General features: G+C 27.3%; 1 protein-coding gene across 1 annotated transcript in view; it reads right to left on the bottom strand.

Moving 5' to 3' along the window:
* LOC111637748 (neutral and basic amino acid transport protein rBAT-like) overlaps positions 1 to 4886 on the bottom strand; it is a 95859-nt gene extending 90973 nt beyond the window's left edge. The window contains exon 1 of the mRNA XM_023383311.1: positions 4837 to 4886. The gene's annotated coding sequence lies outside the window, so the exon portion shown is untranslated. The remainder of the gene's footprint in view (positions 1 to 4836) is intronic.
* Between the last annotated feature and the right edge of the window lie 11709 nt (positions 4887 to 16595).

Genomic DNA, 16595 nt, shown 5'->3' with positions numbered 1-16595 from the left:
GGTCCCTGTTGTATAATCTTCTCAATTCGAGATGGAACAATTTCCCCTGTGTAATTGTGATACTGGGTTGGCTGTACTGGATTTTGTTGTTTGCGTGCCGCATTGCTAAGCCACTTGAATTTCTTGTTTAGTTTATCCCTCTCATCTCGTGCAAATTTCGATGCCATGCTGTGAATCTTTCCAAGTTGGTCGTAGAGTGAAACCGGGTCACAAGACTTTGCAAACTGCAGATGGGCAACATATAACTTAAGCTCAGCTTCCGCCAATGATTTGCGTTTCACTTTAATTAATTTTAAAAGGAGCGATTTCTCCATTTGTTTCAAAGCACCTCGCAGACAGAAAGGAAAGGCCTTGAAGTTAATGGTTATGCACTTTGGAACTATATGATGCGTTCTACACTTGAGCAGAAAGACTAGTTGGGCATGTAGTTTATGCCATAACTTTTGTAAATTTAACATAGAAAAGAAGAACATCCGAATTCTGTTACTCATCTTGTTAGGTGTATTGAGTTCACGGGTTGGATGTCACGCCAACTTATGTCAATCAAAACTTCCAAGAACGTCAGTCTATGAGGCGTTAAATATACTTGAAATTATTTTTAATTTACGAGCGCTTTCGACGTAAATAAGCACGTCGTCTTCAGGTAAAATTAAATTCGAATAAAGAATTCGAACCATACATTTAAATTTAAAACATTAACGATACTAGCCGTTTTTGAACATACAAAAAAGAGATTTTAAATTTAAATATTTAGAATTAAACATTTAAAATTGGTGCGCATGCGTTTAAAATTGGTTGGCGTGACATCCAACCCGTGAACTCTAATAATCTTATAAGTTGATTATTTAATTTTATAAAACAGAAACGATAAATTCTTAAGAGGTAATCTCGCTATATTGCGTGTATCGCTGTGATTAAATATAAGGCGTAACATTTATCGTTTAAATTGGTATTCGGTTTGAAAAACATCTCAAAAATTAAATATCCTTATTCAAAGATAGATTCAATGTGATTTAATCTTAATTTATGCATTTAAAATATATAAAAACGTAACGGTTGAATTAGTAACGATTATCCTCGCCAAATCGCGTGCATCGCTGGCGATTAAACTAATCGCGTAACGTTTCTCGCATTTTTGAGGTGGAGAACGGAACGTTTTCTACTCTAAATCGATTATGTGGCGCCAAAGGGACCTTTAGGTGGACAGAAAGGGGGAAGGAAAGAGTTAGACCCCGCCCCGTGTCGGAGCGATGGAAAGAAAAATGAGATCACGCTTGGCGCTACAGAGTCCGAGATACAAACAGCACTACTCCCCGGAGTCTTGCGAATACAAACCGAAAGCCCTTCGGCAACCACAGGAGATCTCCCTCCCAGGAGACAGTTAATCTTTATTTCGGGAACTATCGAGGTCCTACTCTGCCAGGAGGGTGTCGGAACAAAGCGCTTCTTCAACCCGAATCCAGTCATCTATCTATAACCTTTATTCATTATTTACCAAAACGGCTAATGAAGTTAGTTGTCCCATATGTCAGGATGGCTCCAATTTACTACCAAAACTTAATAGAAATTACCGCAGACACACAGAGATACGAGATAGCTTCCAGAAAAAAAACCATTTCTGTTTTATTTGTTTCTTTTCCTTATACCAGAGGAAAAAAAGCCTAAAAGAAAAAATTCGAAAAATCATTCTATCGACTCCTGAAAGATATTCAATCTCCAGAGCAATGTTTCCTAAACTTTTGTGGTTGAGACTCTCCCACAGAAAGATCAAATAAGACTCTATGCTAAAGTACTATTGCTATCGAATGCAGATTGAAATTATTGTTTTAAAATAAAATTACGCCTATGTATTTTTATTGCTCTACTTATTATATATAACAGTGTATAGTATATGAGGATTATTCTGCTCGGCTGAAAAACTATTTGTTATGCTGGACTCCCTGTTTTAAGCTTAAGGTTTTTACGATAAAAAAAAACGTTTATATTGAATTTCCTAAATCCCTAGCAGTGCAGTCTATTAAAAATATGCTTACTAAATATAGTATTTGGATGGCTTTTCCTCTTCACCATCGTAAAATTCAGACATATAAAATATGTATATATATATATATAAGTTAGACAAAACATTATACTCTTTAAGGAAGACTAACAGGAATGACATTCTGTCTACAGGCGTAAGTACGATATACATTGCATGTATCGGAAAAACTTCTACATCGCTCACTTTTGAAATATGTCGAGTAAAGGAGGATAATGAAAGAGAAGCCAATGAGCGAGAAAGAAAATCTGGTCAAAACAAACCAGGTAGTTATTGACCAAAGAGGACTTGTAATGGTTGGTTGTAAGCAAGCAACAATGCCTCTAAACCGCTTGCTTTGAGAATAACTGCAATTCTGTCATTTCGGCGACGTCGTAGTTAACAACAATAAAAAAATTTCAAACCGTACAAGAACTTGATCATAAGGAGTCTTTCGCTTTATAAGAAACATAAAAATTGACTAGGGATGTTTTCCTTCAACTATAAAATTTTCTATTGTAATATTTATAGGCGGTGCCGAGATACAGGAATTTTTTAATAAAACTTTTTAGTATCATTGAAATATTTTACATAACTTTTTTATATTTTGAATACAAGCATTTCGTTGAAAGTCGACAAAAAATATAAATATTATTTTTTTATTATTAATTCTTATATTTTTTAATTAAAATTAAAATTCGAATTCTTAATTACGGTATGACTAAACTGTAGATTTTTATTTAAAAAATACTAAAACTTTATGAATAAATATCCTATAATAGTTTACAATTGACTTACTAAATATTTTATAAAAAATAAAATAATAAACATTTTAGTAAAAAAATAAAATAAACAATTTAAACAACATATATATATTATTTTTTAAATAAATTTATTCTTTATATATAGTTATAAATCATTTTTATAATCCCTAATTGCTTATGTTTGATTAATTGGGCTGAAATTTTAAAAAAATTGTAGACCTATAAATTCTCATTATCATCCGTTCGTCTGTCTTTCCTTAATCTCGGGAACGATGTTAGATAAAATTCAAGAGAAATATAGAAACCATAGGGGCGGAAGGTCCTGATTGATTATATATAAACTTCCGCACTTTACTTCAATTCAAAAGTTTCGCCCTGAAAGTAGTTAATAGATGATCGACACAACTCTATTGTTAAAGGAGAAGTATGGTTTACGGGGGTAAGATACCACTAATTTGAGATGGAGAGCATATATTATAAATATGATTAAAAATTGCAGCCCGGCATTGTGACGATCTCACAATAAACAATCGCTCGTTACTACTAAATTTTTAAACTAACTAATTATTTAAAACGTTACCTTTCATGTAATATATTTATATCTTTGATACTAAAGTCATATATGTATTATTATTATATTCGACATTATCCGACAGCTTATACGTAATAACCTAGTGCTAAATAATAGACTTCTCAGGAACTTTCTATTCGGAATTACAAGATAGCTTTCTGGCAATTTTTTCCTCTTTTATTGTCAGAAGCACTTACAGCAGAATATACGTTCGAAATAAACATTCATAATTCGGACATCAGAATGTATATTCTGTTGGTTCTGACAATACCAATAACAAAACCTGAGTAAATCAACCGTTTTACCTGAGATATCTGAATTTTTGATAACTTATATCTGAATTTCCTTCTTCTATTTCTTTTAAATATATCTTCCTATTTTTTTTCTTGATAAAAAAACACATTTTCTGAAGGAAATGAAAGACTGATTCGATGATTCTTTTATAAAGAAATTTACGAAAATCCCGTTCCAGATTGCTAAATATATTATTATTATTATTATTATTTTAAAAACTAATAAATAAACCAAGAAAAAAATTCATATAATAATTTTTTACTGAATTATTAAAGGAATTTGTGGTATGAATTTCCTGACAATCAAGGAAAGCAAATTATTGAGAACTCACAAGGTATGCACATGAAATGGTAGACTAAACAATTGATTCTCGTGAGAATGTAATTCGTGAGTCAATGAGTCACACGAAACTCAATTGCGTGACATGTTTGATGATAAAGTTTCACCCGACCTTCATTAAGTACTTCTTTTTTTTGTACTTGTACCGCATGTGCTTACATTGTACATGCTTGTTTTGGTAGATGAGAAAATTATGCTTAAACCGCAGTTTATGATGAATAATAAATAAATAAAGCATTTCGTGATAAATTTTATAGATCTACAGTCTATATGTTGCTGTTAATTTTTATTTATTTTCATTTTCTTCACTTTTTATTACGTTATGTAATAGAGACAGAAAAAAATAATATTATAAGATATTTAGAAAACTGAATTAATATGTTTTGATTTAAGAAATTCGTTCTGGAAGAAGACACGTCTGGTACATACAAAACCGGAAAATATAATGTCAAAAAACACCAACTGAATTTTAAAAAAATTGGAAAAAACAAGATAAGAAAAATACTATATCTATCATATATTGGAAACGTGTTCGAATACTAAAATTTAGGTTAACTTTAAAAAAATATATATACTAAAAATAGGGAAAATAATTATTCTTTACTTTAATAAAAACAATCGAATCAATGACGACTAATATAAAATAAATAAATAAAAGAAAGAGTAAAAAATCCTTCGTAATTATTTATAAAATCCTAATGTAATTAATTTAGAATATGATTAAGTTTTAAACTTAAGAATTCTACTAATACTATATTTAAATATTACAAAAGTGACGTAATACATTAGCACTTTCATAAATAAATACAATAATTTAAGATAAATTTAATTAATTTAGTGGAATTTCTTACGAGAGGTGTAACGTTTCGACGTATTAAATTAATACGATCCGATAAATAAGTATTAATCACGAGTTTGAACTCACCTTGGTGCGCTTCTCCAGTATCTGTCTCGCATCCGCTTGACAACTCAATCTGGTAAGCTGTGTGTCCCTCTTCCGAGCTCCAGACACTAAAATCAATGAAGTACGTTCTAATTGGACGATTTCCAGCAGTTCGTCCAATCCGCTGGAGTCTACCTCTTCGGAGCGGGAACATTCGGACTGCTGATTAGGTGGCTGCGGTTGCCTTGGTGACGCACGAGTTCACTACCGGTCCTTCGTTCAAAAATTTTACCGGATAAACGTTTCGAGGTCATTCTTGTACTCGGATGTATCAGTATTTGTTTCGTCCCCGGCGTATTCAATTCACTCTTATGAATATATTAATAAATAAATTCGTAGATAAAATTAATAGCCGTCATTTATGAATAAAAATTAAAAAAAATATATAAAGTATCAATACTAATAAATACGTCTAAGAAGTTTAGGAATTTTTTTTTTTATATCTTGTAATATAAATATTTCGAGAAATTATTTAAAAATGATTATATAATTTCGCATTTTTATTCCGTAAGAAATACTTTTATACAGATTCTTATTTTTTTTTTTTACGTTTAATCTAAAATAAACGGTTGGCTGGGGAGTGCAGTTATAAAAGTAGAAGGTTAATGCTATTAACTTTAGTGATATTCCTTTAACTTTTGTTACCAAATCGAAGTCCAGACGCATTTTCCTCGCTTCAACTCTTTCTCCTTTGGTCCCCTGCAATGCCTGTTTCTCCGCATTAACGCAAAGTTTTGCAGAGAATATTTTCGCATTAATGTTAAAGTTTTTCCTTTTCTTACAAAAATCTACTTTAAAGAAGATTGTTACGAAACGTCGTGTCTCGAATGGAAAAGAGGAATTTCCTTCTAGTAAAAAACAATTTTTATCTTTCAAATGAGATTAAAACTTTAAATCCATTTCCGATATTTTTTCCCTATTCTCAATAGGCTTTTTAAAAATTAAATTGTCGAATTTAATACTTAATTATTTAATATACTTTATAAAAAAAATTGCGAAGTTTTGCCACGTTCGATCGGCATTTACAAAAGTTTTTAATGATTTAAAATAAAATATTTTAGCTATTGACTACTCCATTAAGTTAACTATTTTTCTTTTTGATTTTTTTTTCTTTTTCCTTTTACTTTTTTCCATTAAAAGACAGTAGAATAGAATACGCCTCCTTTGTTTCTTCTTTGCAGCATGCTGGTGTGTCATGCAGTGAAGTGTCATTGGCTGTTGTCGAAAGGATGGCAGACTGTGTCCAACCGGACTAATGTATACCGACATAAGATACCACCTTGCCAATACTCACTTATCATGACTTTTATCCTATTCGAAAGACGACTTCGACAAACTAAGAAACTTCTAATAAAGAAAAAGTTGATTAATAATAATTAAAAATTAAATAAGCTATTTGTTTGGTGAATGTCAGTAAATAATTTACCAATAAATTACAATATTTTACTTTTATTTAGTAATAAATAAAAATTAATAATGTAAAACAATAGGCTTATTGAAAGGACTTTTTAATTAATTATTCATATAATAAAGAAATATAAATTTTAAAAAATGTGTTTTTGATAAGTAAATTGATAATTTAAAATAATTATATGATAAATAGTTTTAAGAAGAATAAAATATATTTTTAAAAATTAACAATTATATATTAAGTATAAAATAAATATTTGATAAAGAAGTTATTTATTGTATTGTGTTTATTAGAAAATTATACTTTGTTATATTAAAATGAAAGAAATTGACTGTTTAAACATAATTATAAAGAGAAAAACAATTTTAATAAAAAGAAAAATAATTGTTATTTACATAATAAATAAATAAAAGAAAATATTCAATATTCGGTTAAAAATCTGTGCAGAACAAACTAAATATTAATTTAATAATCTCATTTCTTTAAATAAAATTTACTTGAATTGATTAAATTCCTATATTTATTAAATGTTTATTTTTTTCTATTAATTATAATATTTATAATATAAATAACTGTATCTAAATTTATATCTTATCGCTAGTAATTACACGTAAATCCATAATATCCAAATTTTACAGTAACGTCATAATCACGAATTATGATTGCTGCATACATAATGATGATGATCGCTATAAATCAAATATATATTAAATCCCTTCTTGGAGTCTATTATTATGCATTGCTATGATGTTAAATTTATTAAGTGTTACACAGATATTTTAATTAATGCATTAATATTCTTCATATGGCATTTTATATTCATTATGTAAAGATACGATTTTGTCAGCAGAATAGGGTCGTGTATAACGTATTTTTACAGTTTATTGTTCGAGTAAAGCCACATNATATTCAATATTCGGTTAAAAATCTGTGCAGAACAAACTAAATATTAATTTAATAATCTCATTTCTTTAAATAAAATTTACTTGAATTGATTAAATTCCTATATTTATTAAATGTTTATTTTTTTCTATTAATTATAATATTTATAATATAAATAACTGTATCTAAATTTATATCTTATCGCTAGTAATTACACGTAAATCCATAATATCCAAATTTTACAGTAACGTCATAATCACGAATTATGATTGCTGCATACATAATGATGATGATCGCTATAAATCAAATATATATTAAATCCCTTCTTGGAGTCTATTATTATGCATTGCTATGATGTTAAATTTATTAAGTGTTACACAGATATTTTAATTAATGCATTAATATTCTTCATATGGCATTTTATATTCATTATGTAAAGATACGATTTTGTCAGCAGAATAGGGTCGTGTATAACGTATTTTTACAGTTTATTGTTCGAGTAAAGCCACATTACTCTAGTTAACATTAAAATTATAATATATTTAATAATAGAAGGGGGTATTAATCTTATTCATAAGCTTTGTGTTTTAACCTTTTCTGCACAGCTTCTCGGTTATGCAGTGAAGTGTCATTGTCTCTTTCAAGGAGCAAGATGATATCAAAACACACTTGTGTCTACTGTTGAAAATTAAATTGCAAGCATCTAATTCATATTTATACTGAAAACTTCTAGATATTTAAACTAAAGTTTAACACCAAATACTTAAAATATACAGGTAAAGTTTACATTAAGTTTGAAAACACGTAAATTACGTGAATTATTGCCATTTGTCAAGCTTTATAAAGAAATTTNTTTTTGTCTCATATGCTTTAATAAGGACTTTGAAATATTTATCTGCCAATAATTTAATGCAGTTGTCACAGACACCGTTAATGTTTGCATTCTTTAAGAAATAATTAATTTAGTTTTAATTCCACATGTGCTCTAACAAAAATACAGTATATTATTAATAAAATTGTTCTGAAATATTTCTGAAGATAATTTTTTCCCACACTCGTTTGGATACAGCATTCTGCAATTTTCATAATATTTTTTCATAATTATGTTCGTTTAGTTATGAAAAAAATTACCAAAAGTATAAACAAAAAAGAAATGAATAGAAATCTTTTCTGGTAGTTATGTTCGTTTAGTTATGAAAAAAATTACCAAAAGTATAAACAAAAAAGAAATGAATAGAAATCTTTTCTGGTAGTGATAAAATTTGTTGTTGTTAAAATAAAAATTTCGAACTTTTTATCATATTTTAAAAACTTATACGAAAAAATGTAGTTTTTTAAAATTGAAATTCTGTTTTTACTCGTTTTCTTTTAAATAGTATTTACATTTTGTGTTAAGATTGTAGAAGTTGCGAGATAGAAAATTGGTGACAGAACCACCTGTCACATTATTCTTGGTTCATTCTTCAGTCCGATGACCTTATTTATCCTAATCCCAATCCGATGATGACCTAACTGGAAGGGAAAATTTCCTCTGGGAAATTAACCACAGCTACCACCGACCCATTCGTGCAAGTCGCCTATGTAATCGGCTTATACCATAACAAGAGATGTCCAAATAATCCTATCCTGGTAGAATACTTCTCACATGCTGTGCCGTCTCCTGGCGGCTGTTTTTAAAATTATTTTAAGTATACTTTCCATCACCTGATAGTTTTTTCCTCTTTATCTAGTGTAATTTTTCGAATTTCTTAATTAATTGCCGCATATGATAAGAATGAATTCAAAAAATCGATTAATGTTTACATATTAATTTCCCTGGGCGATTCGAAAAAGTAAAAATTATATAAACATAATCGATGTTTCTATACTTTAATTAAATAATTACATTGATATTTATCCAATGAATGTTTACTTAAGGCGATTATAAATTAATTTTATTGTATTTAATTTAATAAATTTTTTGTAGAATTTTCAGGAAAAATATAATCTTGTTTCGTTTATGACTTTGTATCATTCTTTCTAAACAAATATGTAAAATTTCCCACAGAATGTTTTATAATCCTTTTCTTATGTACACAACAATATAACGATACATATACTCTGGAATATATGATATATTTTCTGGGATCAATAGACTATAAATTATCTAGAAATCATTGATATTTTCAGAGATTTTTGATAGAACTTCTGAAAATATATGGTAATTAATGTGATCTTTTTCAAGAAATCGTTCACGTAACTGGAATATATTTACGATATATCGAAAAATCTATGGTGTTTTTTCAAAACTATCCACCATATGTACAGAAAGACTAAACGAAAATTTAAATTATATATTAAAATATATATGTATTAGAATATAGGTCTATAACATTGCTTTAAATTATTAATTTGTGGCATATATCAAGTCAATCTAAGTTATATATTACAGTATTTATACTATACAAAAAATGAAAATCTGTTATTTAATCAGAATACTTTTTATGATAAACTTATAAACATAGAATTTTATGTAATCTTCGTTGGCAAATAAATCAAGAGAAAAATAATATAATATGTATATTTTTTAATATATAAACTATGAATGATTTTAAGAAAGTTCTGCAAGAATTCTATTGTTTTCTGGAATAGTTGCAGTTGTCCTACTGTCTCATCAGTTATATTTCAAACCGATGCGGGGGAGTCGTTCGGGTCACGTGTCACCAACAGCTGGCGAGTGACACACGACTTTGCTGTTGTCCATTGTTGTTCGTGTGATTTGTTCCGAGCTTACCAATTAACATGAACCTTTCTTTACTAACTTTGTGAATTAATAAATTCTAGCTCAAATAAATAAATAAATAAATATATATATGTAAATAAAAATTTTTAATATTTTCTATTGTAGTTAAGGTTGTTTTTTAAAAGCACAACGTGCAATGATAGCAAAAATAACCTGATTTATATTATATATATATAAGCTATATTTTCCTTATCAAAAAAGACATTTGATATGGCGTATGTGAAGATGTTACAAAATTTAGAAATGGGTAAGGTTTGTCACACAAGATATTTCTAATACGACAGACATCTTACTTCTGTTCTTATATAGAATACAGAATATCTGGTGAGTTTTAGATATATCTGCTGATACGAATAGACGTGAAATGTTTTATATTCCCAGTGAAGATAGGAAGTTGATCAGAACTGGATGTCGTTTTATTGAGTTTAAATCATTCGCTGAAAATCAGTTTTTGCCGTTTCCTTCTCCTTACATCTATGATAAATTCTAAAAATAGAAATTTAAAAGTAGCCTAGTTAAACAAGCTAGCATTTAAATTGGCTTAGTCAGCATGTATCAACAAATTTATTTCGTCGATATTCTGATTAAGTTTCACGATTCTACTTCAATCATTAAATGTTATTGTGAGGAAATTCTGCTTGCTGACGATAATTCTATTAAGGTTTTGTAACCTTTCGTATGATAAATCTACCGTATAAAGTTTATTCGATATCCTATTTACTATTAAGCTGCGCTATTGAGAAAGTTATAAACATGAAATTTCTGAATGTATTGTCTATTAAATGTCGTACGTTATCCGCTTTATGATCTCTTTCATAGCATGTATAAACATATATTGAGTTTTCATGTGCAGACAATCTCTACTCTAATAGCTCCTATGCCCATGGAAATTGTTTTGTGCTATTAATATTTTATACGTTTGTTATTTGATTGTAATTATTGCTATCAATATATAATTCAAATATTAATAAACTAAAACTCAATTTAAAAAATAATAATAATAATAAATTTATTATATTTTTAATAATTATTTTTAGCTTTAATAAGATAAAAGTATTTTAATATTGCAATTTAATTTAAAAAATTAACTAAATAATTTAAAGTATTTTTAAATTCTTAGAAAAAATTATAAAAATAATTAGTATAACTTTTTCATATAAATTAATTTACGTTAAAATATCCATAAATAAATTATTAATTATTGTTAAATATTACATGTCATTTTTAAATTTAAAAAAAATGTCTCTTTCGATTAAAAACCGAATAAGTAAAAGAAGAATAAGAAATGTTTTAATTATTAAAATTTTCCTACCATTTTTTTTACATAATTTTTTAAATGTTTAATTAACTTTCGGATTTAATTAGTGTCGTGTGCGACTAAAGAATATACTTAAAGTATATAAAATGAATTTTGTTTGCTACAGTTAAACACGTTTTGATTTTTCTAGTTTTAATGTATGCAAATGAAACAAATGTAATGTAATTTAGAATCCACACTTTTATATCTTAATTATTTTCGTTTGAGTACAGTCCATCAAACAATTTTCCTTTTGTGCAAGGATTTTAAGTGTAAATAGGAAATTGCTTGTCAAGTTAATTCGCCTAAACTATTTTTAATTGTGTCTAAATTATAATAAATATTTTTGAATTGCTACGTTTTAATTCAAACGATAAAGCATTTCAATTTTTATTTATTTCTTGCAGACGGAATAAGGAAATAATTAAAAAGTTGAATTGATTGTTGTTAACTATTTATTATTTTTTTTATAGGCAAAATAAATACAATGAACGAACAAACAATTCTGTCTTTTATCTATTTTTTATGCAGTAGATCTTAGGAGCAGAGTCTACTGTAATTACTAAACATGCAGAGAACATACGAAAATTAATCTCTTTTCCTTTGTCTATGGAGTTTAAATGATTAAAATTTAAAAGTCATTAAAATCTCTTGTTTTCAATTTCCTCGAATAAATACGAAAACGTAAAGATGAACTAAACCATGCGCATTTTTCTTTGGTAAAATTCTTATATGGTATATTTGTTTAAATTCATGTCAAAATCAGAAAAGATTTATATGAAAAATAGAATGTTTCTTGAAGGGAAAAACATTTTAGTAAAAATAAAAAATAATAAATTTAATAATAAATCAAATTTGAATATATATTATATATAAAAATTTGTGAATTTCTAGGAAGGGAAAAATGTTCCGAAAAAATTTATCTCACAGAGTTATTCTGTATTGAAATATCGTCAATATCTCGCAGTGAAGAAACAAACAATAAAAGCTGGGATATAACATAACATTATCTAGCTGTTGGGTAAAATAATCGAAAATCAGTCAAACTCTGGTCATTGAAAAGATCACTTGTTCATGTTCTGGTGTCGGTTTAGCCTCCGGGGCATTTTCTCTTTTACTCTGCACTTTTCTGTCTTTTGTGAACAAAGAATAGCCGGAGGAAAAACTATTGGTGGTTCGTAGACACGTTCCTCCACTTCTCGGACTTTCAGCAGACAAAAGTCCATTCATATTGTGCCTTCGAGTCTTTAATCGTCTTCGTGTAACAAAAGATGGCTACAAGTTTTGAGTGACTGAATGTTTGTTTCCGGACTTGAATTTTCAGGATTTCATGAGTTCGTATTTTACCTCGGGGGCTTTTTTTAAAAAGTACATTTTCTGCAATTTCTTTTCTCTTTCGCTCTTTCTTCCTACCTCTTCTTAAACTTTTCTTAGTCGAAATTTCATATTTCTCGATTGATAAATATAACAGAAAACTACAATAGAATAAAAAAAAATACTAGTTATTAAGTTAATGATTAGTCCAACATACGTGTATTAATATAAAATTACATTTCTCTTTTAGTATCAGATGACATTTACAAAATAATTCTTTCGATAAAAGAAGTAAATGCAGTTATGACTGGATAAAAGGAAAACAAAAGAAAGCACTGAAAATGTAATACAAATAAATTTTATTTTAAAAATATGTTTATCAATTACTTTAATTAAATTTTAAGGGACTTTAGTTTTTTTTTACATGAGTTCAGTTCTTTTATCCTTATCATTTATCAAAAGAGTATGTTATTACGAGATAAAAATTATGAATTGAGTGTTTCCAACTCAAAAAATATTTCTTCTAAGACCTATAGCTGTTTACAGAAAATAATTTATCATTATTTTTTTTAATAATAAGTTTATGCTTCTAACTTTACTATATTTATCTCTGGGGAATCTAACTCTCTATAACTCTAGCAATTTTCTTTAATTCTTTTCTTATTTCTGAATCGAGAATTTTTCTTCATAAGTGAGATTTCCTATCTGAGACAATATATTTGTTTCTGGCTCAAATAACCTAAAAAATTTATTGGAATTTTTATTTTTATCGATAATAATTTTTTCAACATACTTACAGTTTCTAACATTTGTTCTTCCTGTTATTAAACGTTTTTAAATGTAGAACTTACTAATTAATTAATATTCAAATTATTCTACTTAATTTATTTCATTTAATAATAATTAATGATTAAAATCTTATAAATATCTGTATATAATACATATTAAATCATATAAGTGTAGTATGAAGACTTCTAAACNAAATCTATATATTATATAAATAAATATTCCATGTATGAAAGACAAATTGCGCTTCTTCGGCATTTATAATTATATTATCTAAGATAATTAAGTATTGGAAAGCTCTTTATGACAGTTTTATACTCATCCGAAGAGACCTATTAGATTAGTCACGATGAAAGGAGACTACTCGAACCATACTCTGCAGAAAATGATAGATGATTAACGTTTGGACATCCCCCATCCTGTATCTTGTATGTTCTATCATACTTTTACCGTAACAAAACACTTGTTGGCAGTAAAACAATTTATGTTTGATCAACTGCATTAATCTATCTTTACAATCTACTACTCAGACATTGCTTTAAGAAACAAAATATTATAAATTCTATATAATTTTAAAAAGCATGGCTGTAGAATATGAAAAACAAACAAACAAAAATGTTTGAATTACATTTAAAATTATTTCAATTGAAATTTTTATTAAATTTTATTTCATTTAATAATAATTAATGATTAAAATCTTATAAATATCTGTATATAATACATATTAAATCATATAAGTGTAGTATGAAGACTTCTAAACTAATTTAAAATTAAATAATATTAATTATGAAAGCAATCAACAAATTTCTTTAAGTTACTTATATTTATCTTTCTCTCGACGATATCAAAATTATCTGCAGCTTCCTAAAGCAAGAAATAAAATAAATATTTTTGTTATGTTAGTTCATCATCCTTGAGTCAAATAAATTATTTTGACAATGTTTTATATGAATTTAATTATAAAACTTTTCAAAATTTTTAATGCAAATTAATTATAATATTGTTTAAATTTTCATACAAAGCAATAACACTTATTTTAATATTTTTCTCCGTCTTGGTACATTAATTTTATTCCTTTCAATTGATATCATTAATTTGTAAGCATTTCGTACTATATCTAACTTCTAAAAACATTTTTCTTTATTATATAATCTAGATTTAACAAGTATCGAGTAATAAAATATTTGAAGTGATCATTTAATATTTTATAGTTTTCAGTATACCGAATCCGATACGAACATTTACAGTTATTTCCTAAATCTATCGACGTTAAATCTATCTCTGATGCATAATTTTACTCACCTGAAATAAATTTCTTCTTTCAATTACTTAAAAAATATCTTGACATTTTCGGAATTTTATATTCTGTTTGCCATTTATCTTATTACAACTATTAAATATTCATTTCGCAATTGTGAGACGTTTGAAATTCTTTACCTTTATTTCGTTACATTGGTTTAAATGTAATAAATATTTCTAAGGTTATTCTTTTTGAAAGCAACCCTCTAGGGCTATCCTCCAGTGCTTCACTTCTTATTTATCTCACTAATCTAATGTTCTCCTTTCGTCTCGACTCTAGCGTTGATATCAAACTATTCAATTTTACTCATACCATTCTTCAAAACGATTTAAACAATATCAATGATGCCGCTAAATTATTTATTTTTCTATTTTCTCTTTGTTTCTTGTTCTTCTAGTCTTTTATAAAAACATTAACATCTTTTGTTTCTACTCTCCACTTAAGCGTTATATTTGAAATTCTTTTCTTTTAATTGTTACATGAACATTTAATAAAGGAAAGGTGTGACTAGAAAGAATAACATTGTAAAGTATACATTCACTTTTCTAATTTGGCGCTTCTAATTCTATTATTTTATAATTTTTTTTCTGTTTTGTTTCAATATCTTTTCAAGCATCCCTCTTTTCCCGATTGCTGTAGTAAAAGATCTTGTTTTTATAACAGCAATTAATTCATTACACTTATATCAATATTACGTTTGTAACAATTAATTTAAACAAATATTATATATTTAAATTTTTGTTTGGATAACTAAATAAAATTTATAATTTTTTATGTTATTTTTTGAAATTCTAAAAGAAAATTTGTAACATTTACTTTGTATATAAATAAATAAATAGTTTTTAAAAGAATTGTAGCTTCTAAGAGTATCGTGGAATGAAAGAATCATCTGAATAAAGAAACGTACTTAAGAACTTACTTATCCAGAATTGCCTCTTTTAGAAAATAGCGCGAAGCATCAGTCGATAGCACCGAGATAATGATGGCAGTGACGCTGTTAGGTTTAGCCATTCTCTTCACCCCAGGGATTCTGAACAAGTTACAGTAAACAGTCGATAGCGGAATCCCAATGGATACGTGCAAATCCATCATCTCAGACACAGATGTATGACCATTGGTAATGGCAGAGATTACTATTTCGTACCGGTATACCATACATCTATGTTGTTTTACTTATGTGGAATTTCAACAAGAAATTCACATTCTCCCATAACAGGAAAAATCTCTTCAGAAGGTGAATCTCCATTTTTGTTTGTTTGACTGTTTACTTCCGACAGTTTTACCTAAATCCCAGTCATTGATCAGGCTAGCTCAAAAAGTAAATATGGTCGTATATACAACGAAAAGTAAAACTATCTTCGATGAGGATTACAAATTTTATTACTCTTTGAATAGAAAAAGGCTATAATCTATCTAGTTTCACAAATACAAATATGCACTTTCCTTGTCTGTTCTCTTCTTTATTACAATCGGTTCGGTGCCTTGTTCTCTTAAAAGATCGTAAAAGTAATCTTCTTTGAAAACAGAGTTTCTCATACTATTAAACTCTTAAACCTTTCTTCCATTTAATAATAAGTTTAGGATTTAAAAATAGGTTTTTAGTCACTTTTACAAAACGTTTATTTTTCAGATTTTCTTTAATTTTCCTCTCCGAATCTTTAAGTATGTAATAAATGACAAAAAAGATAAAAATAATAAAATTAAACAACGAATAATTTCATTAAATTGGATAACTTGTACACAAATATAAATATATATTCATTTAAATAGTTTAAATACGATAATTAATGTTTCCGTTTCCTTAATCAGATTATTGAGAATTTAAACAATATTTCTAAGTTTCAATATTACAAATAATTTTAATTTTATTTGATTTATAAGAAGATTGTTACGAA

This window comes from Centruroides sculpturatus, unplaced genomic scaffold, assembly GCF_000671375.1.
Source record: "Centruroides sculpturatus isolate CEXI.00-Female unplaced genomic scaffold, Cexi_2.0 scaffold1112, whole genome shotgun sequence".
Taxonomy (NCBI): Eukaryota; Metazoa; Arthropoda; class Arachnida; order Scorpiones; family Buthidae; genus Centruroides; species Centruroides sculpturatus.
Note: the sequence above shows the minus strand (reverse complement) of the source record. Positions and strands in the feature narration are given on the sequence as shown.